This window comes from Nicotiana sylvestris, chromosome 8 (assembly GCF_000393655.2).
Source record: "Nicotiana sylvestris chromosome 8, ASM39365v2, whole genome shotgun sequence".
NCBI lineage: Eukaryota > Viridiplantae > Streptophyta > Magnoliopsida > Solanales > Solanaceae > Nicotiana > Nicotiana sylvestris.
In genome coordinates, this window is record NC_091064.1 from 138944876 (window position 1) to 138959155 (window position 14280).

The window sequence follows — 14280 nt, forward strand, 5'->3', positions numbered from 1 at the left end:
CGACTCTGCTGGGGATCTTTTAGGCTTTTACCATTTCAGACTATTATTGTGGCCTGACATTTTCTTTATATGCTTTTATTTGTTTAATACCTTTAAGCATTCAATTCCCCTTTTTAACTACAAAACTGACTTGTCTTTTGTTTCTTTCCTTTATTTCTTTTACTGCTTTCCTTTACTGCTTTCCTTTATTACTGCTTTAAATTATGAAGAACTGTTGTATTTACTGCTTTCTCAACGTGAAAATACGTGACAACCTACTTTAGTTATTGCATAAACATGTTTTCAACATCATATTCCACTCGTGCCAAACAAAATACCATAACAACGCTTATAATGAATGGTTGCGCTCTTCCGATATTATCACCCCCTAAATCCGGAAAAGGCATAGTTGTGGTAAAACCAGTCGATCAACGGTGTAGTCGTTTTCCCCTTTGAGTTGTCCGCTCAAGGGTACCAGTCTAAAACCCTATAGAAATCTTATTCTGTTTAATTGTGCATGCATCATGGTCAAACCTAACCGAGTCAGTTATGTTGTCCGCATAATGACTCTTTAAGATAGCCTTGTCCAAAGTCCACTAGGTTTCCCTAAAATCCAAACGGACACTACCACGTTTTGTGCATTTATTTGGAGAACTAAATGTTTTTATGCCAATTATTGATATTTAATAGTTGAGTCCGGTAGGGGTAAAGGTCTAACCCTTTTGTTTTGTAGAATATGAAGAACGAGGTCCCCAGTTTCGGTATGGTTAGCACGCCCCCACTCTTGCTAGACTGGTGGGGGAGTCTTCCGTTAGATGACCAAATCAATGAGTGGAAAGAGAAGGCCTCCAGAGCTAGCGAAAAGTTGGAATATCTGGAATACAGTCTGCTAGAATTAGAAGGAAAAGTGAGGAAGAGAGTCGCCGACTGCCAGAACGCTGAGGGAAACGAAGGAGAACACCTGGCTAAGACATTTTTACTGGTGAACCTACGCGAACTAGAGGATTTGATCAATGAGAGTATTAAACCTGAGGAAGGTCCTTCTGGGACCAAATAGATAGGAGTTTATCTTTTTCGTTTTATGAATGTAATAAGGTCGATGGCCACTAGTGCTACTTTACTTCTTGTTATTTAGTGTCGATTTGGGACTCGTCTATTTTTAATCAACAAAATGAGTCATTTAGCATTCTAAGTTCTCCAAATCAACTTGTCACCAGGCCTACCTCGGGCACAAAGAGGTTCCCAAATAGGACACGATTTACATTCTTGCACTAAGTGTTTAATATCGCAACATTTTCTTATAATCCTCACTAACTTGTTACCTTTTTATTTTTATTTTTTTATTTATTCCCCCTCCCTAAAGGTTAGTTCGTGCACTCTGGAAATATCATCTTATTCAACGAGATCCAGGGGCCCTCCACCCACTCCTCCTCTTAGTCCTGTCAGAAACAAGAACAAAGGGAAGATGGAAGATCTGAACAATACCAGAAAGGAGAACTCAATTGAACGGGTAGAGGTCACTCATGCCCATGGTACTCAGGTTTCCAAAGAGAATGCATCCCAACTGGAACAAAAGCTGTTGAAGTTCCAAGAGGAACTTGATCAGGTTCAGAATCTAGCAAATCTGTCATTTTCCCTCACCACTCCAGATGTCAACTTCCCAAATACTCAGAACCCACACAATATCCCAAAGCCACAAAACCATCCCGCTCCTCACCACCACTACAACACCTGCCATATTTCCAACAATACTCCACTGCTTATCCTGGAACCCTAAAGCTCCACAAATGACCACTTTCACACCCATCATAACACCCCCATCTACGTGGAGACCATGCCACACTCCACCCAACCCATTTCAAGCGCACCCGAGTATGATAATAAAGACTTTCTCATCAGGAATCTAGGTGAAGAACTCAAGAAATTGACTAGCCGAATTCAAGGCGTCGAAGGAAGCAAATGAATTGAGGGGCTGAACTATGAAGATCTTTGCATACAACACGACGTCGAACTGCCCGAGGGATACAAACCTCCTAAGTTTGAGATGTTTGATGGTACAGGGGATCCGAGAGTCTATTTGAGAACATATTGTGACAAGCTGGCTGGAGTAGGGAAAGACGAGAGGATCCGCATGAAGCTGTTCATTAGGAGTCTGAAAGGAGATACTCTATCTTGGTACATTAGCCAAGATCCAAAGAAGTGGTCAAGTTGGGTAGGCATGACGTCCGATTTTATGGACAGGTTCCGGTTCAACACGGAGAATGCGCCGGATGTGTTCTACATTCAGAATCTAAAGAAGAAACCTACAGAAACATTTCGCGAGTATGCTACTCGCTGGAGATCAGAAGCTGCTAAGGTCAGACCTGCTTTAGAGGAAGTACAAATGAACAAGTTTTTCATCCGGGCTCAGGACCCACAGTATTATGAAAGGCTGATGTTGATTGAGAACCATAAATTTTCTGACATCATCAAGCTGGGAGAAAGGATCGAAGAAGGCATCAAAAGCGATATGGTTACGAACTTCGAGGCTTTGCAAAGCTACCAATAAGGCCTTACAGTCTGGTGGTACATCCAAGAAAAGGGACGTAGGTGCCATAATAGTGGCATAGAGAACCAAATCCCTTATCAAATACCAAACCTATCCAATGCCTCCACTCACATATCAGCCCACTCCAAACTACCAAGCACCCTCACCCTCTTACCAAACTCCGCCACCCGCTTATCAATCACCTCCACCTCCCACATATTAGCCTACCTCACCCAGATATTCCCAACACGCACATGTATACCAAGCCTACAATGCTCAACCATCCCACTATCAATCGCCTCCCACACGTCAAAACTTTCCTAGACTTCAACCAAATTTTGACCGAAGACCTCCCAAACAGTATACCGCCATTACTGACCCATTGACCAGCTGTACGAAAGGCTCAAAGCTGCTGGTTATGTCACCCTTATCCCTGCCATAACCCCTGAGAACCCTTCTCAATGGGTCAACCCAAACAAATCCTGTGTATACCATTCCGACATGAAATGACATACCATCGACGAATGTCGCTCCCTAAAAGACAAGATCCAGGCCCTGATTGATAACAATATTATTGTGGCAAAGGAGCCTGCTCCGAATGTCCGCAATAACCCTCTGCCAGACCACAAGGGTGGAAATGTTCACATGATTGAAATAGAGGATGATTGGGACCCAAAGGGATCGATCGGTTTGATCACAGAAGGCGACGATCCAAAGAAGCCAATAGTCACTCTTAATCCAATCATAGTCCATATTCAGCCATCTGGGGACGCTGAGGTAAACATGTCCGTGCCACTTCATCTGCAAAGACACCAGCGCCAATTGAGGTCGAATTCGTGTCTCCAACAAATGCACCTACACCATTCGAAGTTGCAGTTTTAGCACCCAAGGGACCTACTCCGTTTGGGGTGAAGATAGCCACGCCGATCCCAGTGGTGATGTCGGCCTTGACACTATTCCATACAAAAGCTATACCCTGGGACTATACAGCCGAGGCGAGGAGGAAAGGCAAGGTTAAGTTCAAGGAAACTGTTGCCACACAGGGTATGACAAGAACTAACAGAGTTTATACCCCCGAACACTTAGCTGAATCAAGCAAGCAGGCCTCCAATCGGTCACCCATTATTGAGATAGGTCCATATGACCTTTAGAGAATGATACAGGCCAAGGAATACTCGGTCATAGACCAGTTGAACAAAACACCGGCGTAGATCTCCATACTTGCTTTGCTACAAAATTCTGAGGCACACAAAAATGCTCTATTGAGGGTGCTAAGTGAAGCGTACGTACCAAGCAACATCACTGGCAGGGAAATGGCCAACATGGTCGGACAGGTATTGGAAAGTAACAAAATCACTTTTCATGAAGATGAGCTGCCACCCGAAGGGTTGAGTCACAACAAGGCGTTGCACATCACCGTGCAATGCGAAGATTATTTTATCACTAGAATCCTGATTGATGGAGGGTTCAGCCTCAACATTTCTCCGGTGGTAACACTCAGGATATTGGGAAAAGGGCTGCATGAGATCAAGGACAGGGCCATCAACGTCAAAGCTTACGACGATTCCCAAAGGTCCACCATTAGGGAAATCAACCTGTGTTTGCAAATGGGGCCTACTTGGTTCGATGCTGATTTTCAAATGATAGACATGCCGACATCTTACAATTTGTTGTTGGGACGGCCGTGGATTCATGCCGCAGGGGCCGTAGTGTCAACACTACATCAGGCGGTGAAATTTGAGTGGAACCACCAAGAGATGATCATTCACGGCAACAGTAGCAATCCCATATACAATCGCCAGACCATCCCAGCAATCAGAGGCAGAAGAAAGATAGGCGGGGAGACCTATCACCACATCGAACGAGTCAACGCCATCGATAAGGACAAATGGTGGGACAATAAAATTGAAAGCATATTGAACTGGAGCGGCTACGAACCTGGTAAGGGACTTGGCAAGAACCTCCAAGGAATCACTAAGCCTATCAAACTAAAGAAACATGGCACCACCTTCGGTCTGGGATATGAGTACACTTGGGAGGAATTCAACAACTGGTCGCCACCATGGCGCGGTCCTTAATATCTGCTGGAGCAGCCAATACCATATTTGGAGCAGACTTTCCAGCCAACTGATGTTATTTATGGATCATAAGAAGAGGAAACACTGGTAGTAGTGAGGAATTTGTTCTTAGAAGACGATGATATGGATTGTTGTGTTGTTTTCAAGGATGAGGGGGAGGAAGGCCCTTCCATACAGGCAGTAAGTAGAGGAGCATGCCTCAATAACTAGACCATCAGAACCACCAGAGCCCGGAAAGCCTCGGGGTAGCAAGGCTGAACAAGCATCATGCACTATCTTTTATTTTTACTAGTTGACTTTCCTTTCGCATTTTAAAATTTCGCAATAAGATTTCAATGTTCAAAACAATTATGAAATTTATCAAAGCATTTCGATTTTCCCTATAAATCTTACTCTTATTATTTTGTCTCATTACTTTACTTATACAACATTACTATTACTTATCTTGATGAACCAATGACTGTGACATGCAACGAGACAACGCAACAAACGGACACAGATTCAGAGGAAGATGAAATACCAGAAGAGGTTGTTGAGGAAGTTGAGAATTTTGAGAATAGACCTAAGTCCAATCTGAACGAGACCGAGATTGTTAACCTAGGAGATGTAGAGAACGTCAAAGAAACGAGAATCAGTGTCCACTTATCGCCACCAGAAAAGAAGGAATACACAGAATTTCTAAGGGAATATGAAGACATATTCGCTTGGTCATATGATGACATGACTGGTCTGAGTACATCTATTGTGGCTCACAAACTGGCAACCAATCCAACATGTCCGCTGGTAAAGCAAAAACTCAGAAAGTTCAAGCCTGACATGAGTCTGAAAATTAAGGAAGAAGTCACTAAGCCAGTCAAAGCCAAGGTTCTTAGTGTAGTAGAATACCCAACATGGTTAGCCAACATTGTGCCAGTACCAAAGAAGGACGGAAAGGTCAGAGTCTGTGTCAACTACCGGGATCTCAACCGAGCAAGTCCGAAAGATGACTTCCCCTTGCCAAACATACACATCCTGATCGATAATTGCGTCAAGCATGAATTGCAGTCATTTGTGGGTTGTTTCGCTGGGTATCATCAGATCTAGATGGATGAAGAAGATGCTGAGAAAACGACTTTCATTACACCATGGGGAATGTACTGTTACAAGATGATGCCGTTCGGATTAATGAATGCTGGGGACACCTACATAAGGTCCATGACCACCATCTTTTCCACGATATGATACACAAGGAGATCGAAGTATATGTAGACGATGTTATCATCAAGTCCAAGAAAGCCACTGATCACATGGAAGATTTGAGGAAGTTCTTCAATAGACTGAGAAGGTACAACCTAAAACTGAATCCCGCGAAGTGCGCATTTGGGGTTACTGCCGGAAAACTACTTGGTTCATTTTAAGTCGCCGAGGAATAGAACTGGATCCATCACAGGTCAAAACTATTCAAGAGTTTCCACCGCCAAAGAACAAGAAGGACGTAATGAGTTTCTTGGGGAGACTTAACTATATCAGCCGGTTCATAGCACAATCTATAGTTATTTGTGAGCCAATCTTTAAGGTGTTGAAGAAGGATGCCGCTACCAAATGGACTGATGACTGCCAAAATCCTTCGACAGAATCAAGGAGTACCGGTCAACACCACCAGTTTTGGTCCCGCCCGAGCCAGGTAGACCTCTATTACTCTACCTTGCAGTATTGGATGGAGCATTCGGTTGTGTTCTGGGGCAATATGATGAAACGGGAAGGAAGGAGCAGGCCATCTATTACCTCAGTAAGAAGTTCACCCCGTACAAGGCCCGGTATTCTCTGTTAGAGCGCACCTGTTGTGCTTTAACTTAGGTAGCTCAGAAGTTGAGGCACTACTTCTGTGCCTACACTACATATCTCTTATCAAGGATGAATCCTTTGAAGTACATCTTTCAGAAGCCCATGCCTACCGACAATCTAGCCAAGTGGCAAGTCTTGTTAAGTGAATTTGACATTGTCTACATAACTCAGAAGGCAATCAAGGGACAAGCACTAGCAGATCACCTTGCCGAGAATCCCGTAGACGGAGAATACGAACCTCTGAAAACGTATTTTCCCGACGAAGAGGTATCATTCATAGGAGAAGATATTGCAGAATCCTATTACGGTTGGAGAATGTTTTTCGATGGAGCAGCAAATTTCAAAGGAGTTGGCATAGGAGCAGTCCTAGTATCAGAAGCCTGTCAGCATTATCTGGTGTCCGCCAAGCTCAGGTTTCCCTGCACCAACAACATGGTCGAGTATGAAGCCTGCATCCTAGGGCTCAAAATGGCCATTGACATGAATATTCAAGAGTTGCTAGTGATCGGAGATTCAAACCTACTTATACATCAGGTCCGAGAAGAATGGGCAACTAAAATTTCCAAGATACTCCCGTATCTGCATTATGTACAGGAATTGAGGAAGAGGTTCATAAAGACATAATTCCAACACGTTCCCAGGGTCCAAAATGAGTTTGCCGATATATTGGCTACCATATCGTCCATGATACAACATCCAGACAAGAACTTCATTGACCCCATTCTGGTAAAGATCCACGATCAACTAGCTTATTGTGCTCATGTTGAGGAAAAAGCAGAGGGAAAACCTTGGTTTCATGATATCAAGGAATATTTGACGAAAGGAGAATACCCGGAGCTCGCGAATCCTACTCAGAAGCGCACACTTCGGAGGTTATCCAACAATTTCTTTCACAGCGGAGGAATCCTATATAGGAGGACTCCTGATTTGGGATTACTAAGGTGTGTCGACGCAAAAGAAGCATCCAGGCTACTCGAGGAAATTCATGCTGGGACCTGCGGTCCACATATGAACGGTTTTGTCTTAGCAAAGAAAATACTCTGTGATGGTTACTTTTGGATGACTATGGAGACAGACTGCATCCAGTATGTCCGGAAATGCCACCGCTGTCAGATACATGCAGACATGATAAAGATACCTCCAAGCGAGCTTAATGCAACGAACTCACCATGGTCATTCGCTGCTTGGGGAATGGATGTTATTGGACAAATCGAGCACGCCGCCTCTAACGGGCACAAGTTTATCCTAGTAGAAGTCTACTATTTCACCAAATGGGTCGAAGCAGCATCTTACAGAGCAGTGACTAAGAAAGTCATGGAAGACTATGTCCGCAACCGCATTGTTTGTCGATTCGGGATTCCAGAGTCAATCATTACCGACAACGGCTCCAACCTCAATAGTGACTTGATGAAAGCCATGTGTGAAACCTTCAAGATCAGACACAAAAATTCCACAGCCTATAGACCTCAGATGAACGGAGCAGTAGAAGTCGCCAATAAGAATATCAAGAAGATATTGAGGAAAATGATAGAAAAGCATAAGCAGTGGCAAGAGAAGCTATCATTTGCTTTATTGGGGTACCGCACCACTGTCCGCACATCAGCTGGGGCAACCCCCTACATGCTGGTATATGGTACAGAAGTAGTCATTCCGGCTGAGGTAGAAGTTCCCTCCTTAAGGATCATACAGGAAGCAGAACTCGATGATGTAGAGTGGGTAAAGAGTCGTTACGAGCAGCTGGCTCTTATCGATGGGAAAAGAATGAATGCAGTTTGCCATGGTCAGCTTTATCAGAATAGAATGTCCCGAGCCTTCAACAAAAGAGTCAAGCCAAGACAGTTCACACCCGGGCAGCTGGTGTTAAAGAAAAATTTTTCACGTCAAGAGGAAGCCAAAGGGAAATTCTCTCCCTATTGGCAGGGTCCATACATGGTTCACCGGGTTCTAACAGGAGGAGCCCTCATACTTGCGGAAATGGACGGAGAAGTCTGGCCAAAGCCGATCAACTCAGATGCAGTCAAGCGATACTATGTGTAATCTATATGCTTTCCTATATGATGTAATTTTGAACTATGCCCGACCTGATTCCCGTTTAAGAGGGGATATGTAGGCAGCCCTATGGGTTCGGTCACAATTCAATAAAATTTTCATTTCCCTCCGTAATTGGAAACTGGGGCAGAATTTTGAGGAGGACCCTCAAAATTCCGAAGTAATTTCAGCCAGTCATCGCAAGCAGCCGTCAGAAGCATCAACCCATTAAACTGGGGCAGAATTTTGAGGAGGATGCTCAAAATTCCGAAGCAGAAGAGGTTGCAATGTCCCGAACCATGTCACAGTCGTCTGTTCATCTAAAAAACTATTTGTTTTTTAAAATATTTACTTATGTCATATTTTTACAAACTCATGCATGTTTATTATCAAAATCGCTTTGTTTAGCAATGCTACCCCAATGATATATATCGTATCACCAGATCAAAGCCGAACAGGCCGGACAAGGCTAGCAGGGATACGAACTAATCTCCCCCCTACAAAACTCACGATTTTTCTTTGGATGCAGACATTTGGATTGCGAAAGCATCTGACATGCTATACATACACGAGGCAAACATTGTTTAGGAATACAACTCTTAGAATTGTTCGCATTTACCAGCATTTGCTATCCACGCACGCCGGTGATATTCCCTATATCGCAACGTCCCCAACAGTCACAATGTCATAACCTGCTATCAGCTAAGAAACTCTATTACCATTTGCCATTTTATTTTATTTCTGCATTGCATAAGGCTACCATTCTGCCTTCAGAGACTAAACACTATCTCCATCTGCATTTTCTGCATTGTATAAGGCTACCATTCTGCCTTCCGAGACTCAGCACAGTCTCCATCTGCATTCTCTACATTGCATAAGGCTACCATTCTGCCTTCCAAGGTTAAGCTCTACCTCCATCTGCATTCTCTGCATTGCATAAGGCTACCATTCTGCCTCCCGAGGTTAAGCTCTACCTCCATTTGCATGGCTGAAAGATCGCCACCTTTACATTTGCGTGGCTGAAATATCGCCGCTTTATTTACACTTGCATGGCTAAAAGATCGCCACCTTTACACCTGCATGACTGAAATATCGCCGCTTTATTTTACATTTGCATGACTGAAATATCGCCGCTGTATTTTACACTTGCATGGCTGAAAGATCGCCGCTTTATTTTACACTTGCATGGCTGAAAGATCGCCGCGTTATTTTACACTTGCATGGCTGAAGATCGCCGCTTATTGCATCTTATGGGCTAAAATATCGCCAAACACTGCATTTCATGGGCTGAAAGATCACCAAATTATCTAAGGGCGTCATTGTTCGGAGGCACCATTTACATAGCCCGAGAACACCATGTCATGGCCTGAAGATCCCTTTTATCTTTTGCATATCATTATTCAAAGACATCATAGTTCGGAGGCATCATTCTCATAGACCGAGAGCATCATTTTATGGCCTGTGAATCCTTTATCATACTCTTCATGGCCCAGGACATCATGGTCTGAGGACGTCATCCTAACCGTCCAAAGACAACATTCATGGTCCGACGAGGACTTGCATCACGTTTAAATTTATGCACAATATATGCTTGTATTGCTTATTTGTAGGTAAACCGGTGAGCAACGACTATCTCAGCAGGAGAAATCTCGCTCCAGTTCCCACAGCCCTATTAGACCTTAACCATTCATCCCGACCTGAATATTGCGCCCGTTCTTGAAAAGGTTTCCATCGGCATACTCCGCCGACAGATCCTGAACTACATATGGCCTGATTCGTATAAGACCAGGGATGTGTAGGCAACTCAGGAGCCAGATCACGACCAACCTCTTCAAACCATTTCGTTCGGTCAAAATTGACCATCATATCTTTACCCAACAACTCTTTCATCCTCCCAAGGTAAAGAAGGGCAGCTGTTGATACCCAATTTTTTCCTGTATTTTTTTAAATATGCAAAGTACCTTCAAAATAGACTATATATGCGTATATAAGTATGTCCCAAGGTCCTATTATTTTTTCTTCATTTTTCAAAGATTTTTAAGTCAATTTACTACTCTGTTTCTTATCAAGAAAAACCCAATAATTGTCCCCAAAATTATTTTTTTTTTGGCAATTTATTTATCGAATTCTCATGATCATATTAAAATATAGCTAAGATATTTTTCACACATTTTTATAAATTTATTTGGTATATTTTAGGGATAAAATTGTATAATTGCAATATTAGCCATTTTTAGGTTTAAATCCGTCTCGTATTTATAAAATGGGATTTTATATTTTTAAATTGATAATTATATATTATAAATCATTTTAGTGCTTTTAATTTGTTTTTAGAAATTTGTTTATTATTTTTTTTATAAATTAAAGGGGAAAATGAGCTTTTTAACTTATAGCCACATTTGGCCTTTTAATTTGGCCTAATTAAATCCAATACCCAGCCCAATTCCTAATCAGATTACCCGACCCAGGCCCCAATTCCCCCTACCCAACCCAAAATCATATTAAATCCTGGTCGTTGATCTAAAAGATCAAAGACCCTCATCCGTTCTTACCATTTTAATTCCAAACGACCCCCAATACCCTTCTCATTTCCTCACTCATCTCCATCCCTCTATATCTTGTTCTCTCTAGAACCTTCCCCCTTCTCCTCCTCTCCGATGAGTTCCTTTCATCTTCCCCGGCCACCTTCTGACCTGAATCCATGGTGGTTTCACCATCCACCGGCCTCCTATGGCTCCTCACATTTGGTTACTGAAGTTTCATGACTTGACCACGAAGAGATGGGTCCAGACCTATGTTGATTCAAGCTTTACGGTCATCTCTGGCCTGCTCCGGAAAGCCATGTCTGTTTCGAGCCTGGCCTCGACTCCTCCCGCTTAGATCCAAGCCTTTCTCACTGTTTGGGTTCCTCTGAAAACCCTAGCTTTTGAGGTTTTTCTGATCTCTTTAGATCTGTTTCTAGATCTATGCTTTCCCTAAGCTTTTAAATGATTTTCTGATATTTTTTCAAAAGTTATGCTTCAAAACCGTTATTTTCCGATCTAGGGTTTTTAGATGTCTATCTGATTTTCTTTTTTTTCTCTTGTGTGTTTCTTCTACTATGTTTCTTCTACTGTGTTCTTATTAAGCTTCTGCTACCATGTTCTTATCAGTTTCCTCTACCATGTTTTTTTAGTTTCTTTACGGTGTTCTGATTAGTTTTCTTCTACTATGTTTGTTATTAGTTTCTTCTACTAAGTTTTCTTTGAGCTCTTCTACTGTGCTTCACATGTTTCTCTTCTACTATGTTTCTCATGAGTTTCTATTACTGAAGGAACATGTTAAAGGGCTCAGTTCCTTTCTGAAACCTCTGAACCTGTTTCGACTTGATTACTTGTCCTCTCATCTTTGCACTCGATTGATGATAGAAACCCTAGAATTTGGGTTTTCTTCTGAGTTTGGAAATCATTTGCTATGTGATTTTCTTGAAACTGGTTTTATTTCAAGAACCCTAACTCTTGTAAACCTATGTCGAGTCTCTGAACTGAGTTTTGAAATCTTTGTCCTCTCATCTACTTATTTTTGCAATTGCATGACACTTTCACTTTGTCCTAAATTCAGCCTCGCATGTCTGATACTTGTGTACTCTTTATATGTGCTGAACTTCCCTTCTAAAGGGCTTTCAAATTTTGATTAGTTTCAGACTTCCTTCTGTATAGGTTTGATTGATTTCTTTCCTAGTTTGCTGATTTCCCTATGACTCGATTTAAGTTAAAAGTTTTCCTTAGCTTTTCTGACCTGGTTCATTTATGGACCAATACTTGCATAATCTCTGACCCCTTGATTTACTGCATACTGGGGGATCCTTACCTTATTTTTTTAACCGTGTATTTCAAAATCCTTCCCTTAATTAAAACCCCTATGTATTTACCCATAATTGCCTACTTTGCATAAGATGTTTATTTGATTCCTTTCCCTAAATAGCTTTTACCGTTTAAGTCTGAATTCCTTGATTAAAGGAAGTCTTGCATTGATTGATTTTAATTGATATTCAGTTCCTTAATTGTTTTCTTACCTTGTTTCTGCCTATTCTTCATACTATACATACCTGCTCTTCATTGACACAAACACATTGATCACTCATAGTCTTTCTGAACTTACACTTACACTCAAAAGTATTCTCTCTTGTTGCTTGTACTGTGGCCTGTTTACAAGACCTACTGCCTGCCTTTCTTTATTTGCTTCTTTGAAAACTGGTATGTCCTGATTTAAGCTTTTTAGCATCACAATAATGTGTTTATTTACTGCTTTTGTGTCCATGTCTGCTTACTGCTTCTCTGTGTTTCAACACTACTGATCTCTTTCTGCCTGTTCTATTATGAATCCCAAACCCCTGCCCCCTATGTGTTTAAGTTATGGTTTGAGGCAAGGCAATACTACAAGTTATTGTCTATGAATCAAACTAGATCCCTTGGGATCTTAGCCTCTAAATAGTGTGTTCTGGCAGGTTTGAGAGTATGCTAGCATCCTCCATTGTTGAGCAAGCTTGAAGCCTGTCCTGGCCTAAGCAATAGGCTCTTCACAATTTCCCTACCCCCCTGAACTCCCTATGTGTGTTTATTAGTAGCTGTTTCCCTCTCCTTTTCCTCTTTAGTGGTCTATTCTGCACTTGCACACTTTCTTAGTCTTTAAGTTCTGCCCCCTCTTGTGAGCCTTGCCTTGAGACCCTTTGTGATCCCTCTGAACTTGGACACTTGAGGGTTGGCCTTCCATACTGCACTTGTCCTAATCTGATTACACATTTGGGTGTGAGCATTGTCCAGAGTCCCTTTGTGGCTCTTAGGGAACTTTTCCACACTCAAATGGGAGAAAGGCTTTGGATCATGATCCTTTGGAGTTGGTTTACCTCGTATTTCAGACATGAAGTCTGAATCAAGCTCTCCTTTGGTTATACCTTTATTTATATTTCTGATGTATTTTTTACTTTATTCTGGGCTGTAATAATTTGTAATAAACTCTTGGGGATAGATAGTGAAAAGGGGGGATAACTATGTATGCAAAAGGTAGATATCATGCCTATAAGTATTTCTGAATTCTGTATTCTCACGTAGATATCATGCTTGTAGGTATTTCTGAATTCTGCATTCTCACATAGATATCATGCCTATAGGTATTTCTGAATTCTGTATTCTCACATAGATATCATGCCTATAGGTATTTCTGAATTCTACATTTCTCACATAGATATCATGCCTATAGGTATTTCTGAATTCTGTATTCTCACATAGATATCATGCCTATAGGTATTTCTGAATTCTACATTTCTCACATAGATATCATGCCTATAGGTATTTCTGAATTCTGTATTCTCACATAGATATCATGCATATAGGTATTTCTGAATTCCGTATTTCTCACATAGATGCCATGTATATAGGTATTTCTGAATTCTGCATTCTCTCATATAGAAATCATGTTCATAAGTATCTAGAAATCTGAATTCTGCATATGCGTATAGAAATTATGCCTATAGGTCCTTCTGAATCTTGTATATCCATTTTTTCATCTAGCAATCATGTTCATAGGTCTTAAACAATCAACTGCAATTAGATATCATATTCATAGGTCTTAAACAAAATTTAGCACCTAGATATCATGCCTATAAGGTTTTTGCATTTTACCATGTCTATAAAAGGTTTAAAGTCAACAACGCATAGAAAGCATGTCTATAGGAACTATTAATCGAATATGAATCGCTTCATTCACATCTAGAGCTAAAGCCAGTAATAACGAGTATCATCAGTGGCAGAATTTATAACCTTCGTAAAAAACTTGCTTTCTTTAATAAACTGACAACCTTTTTAA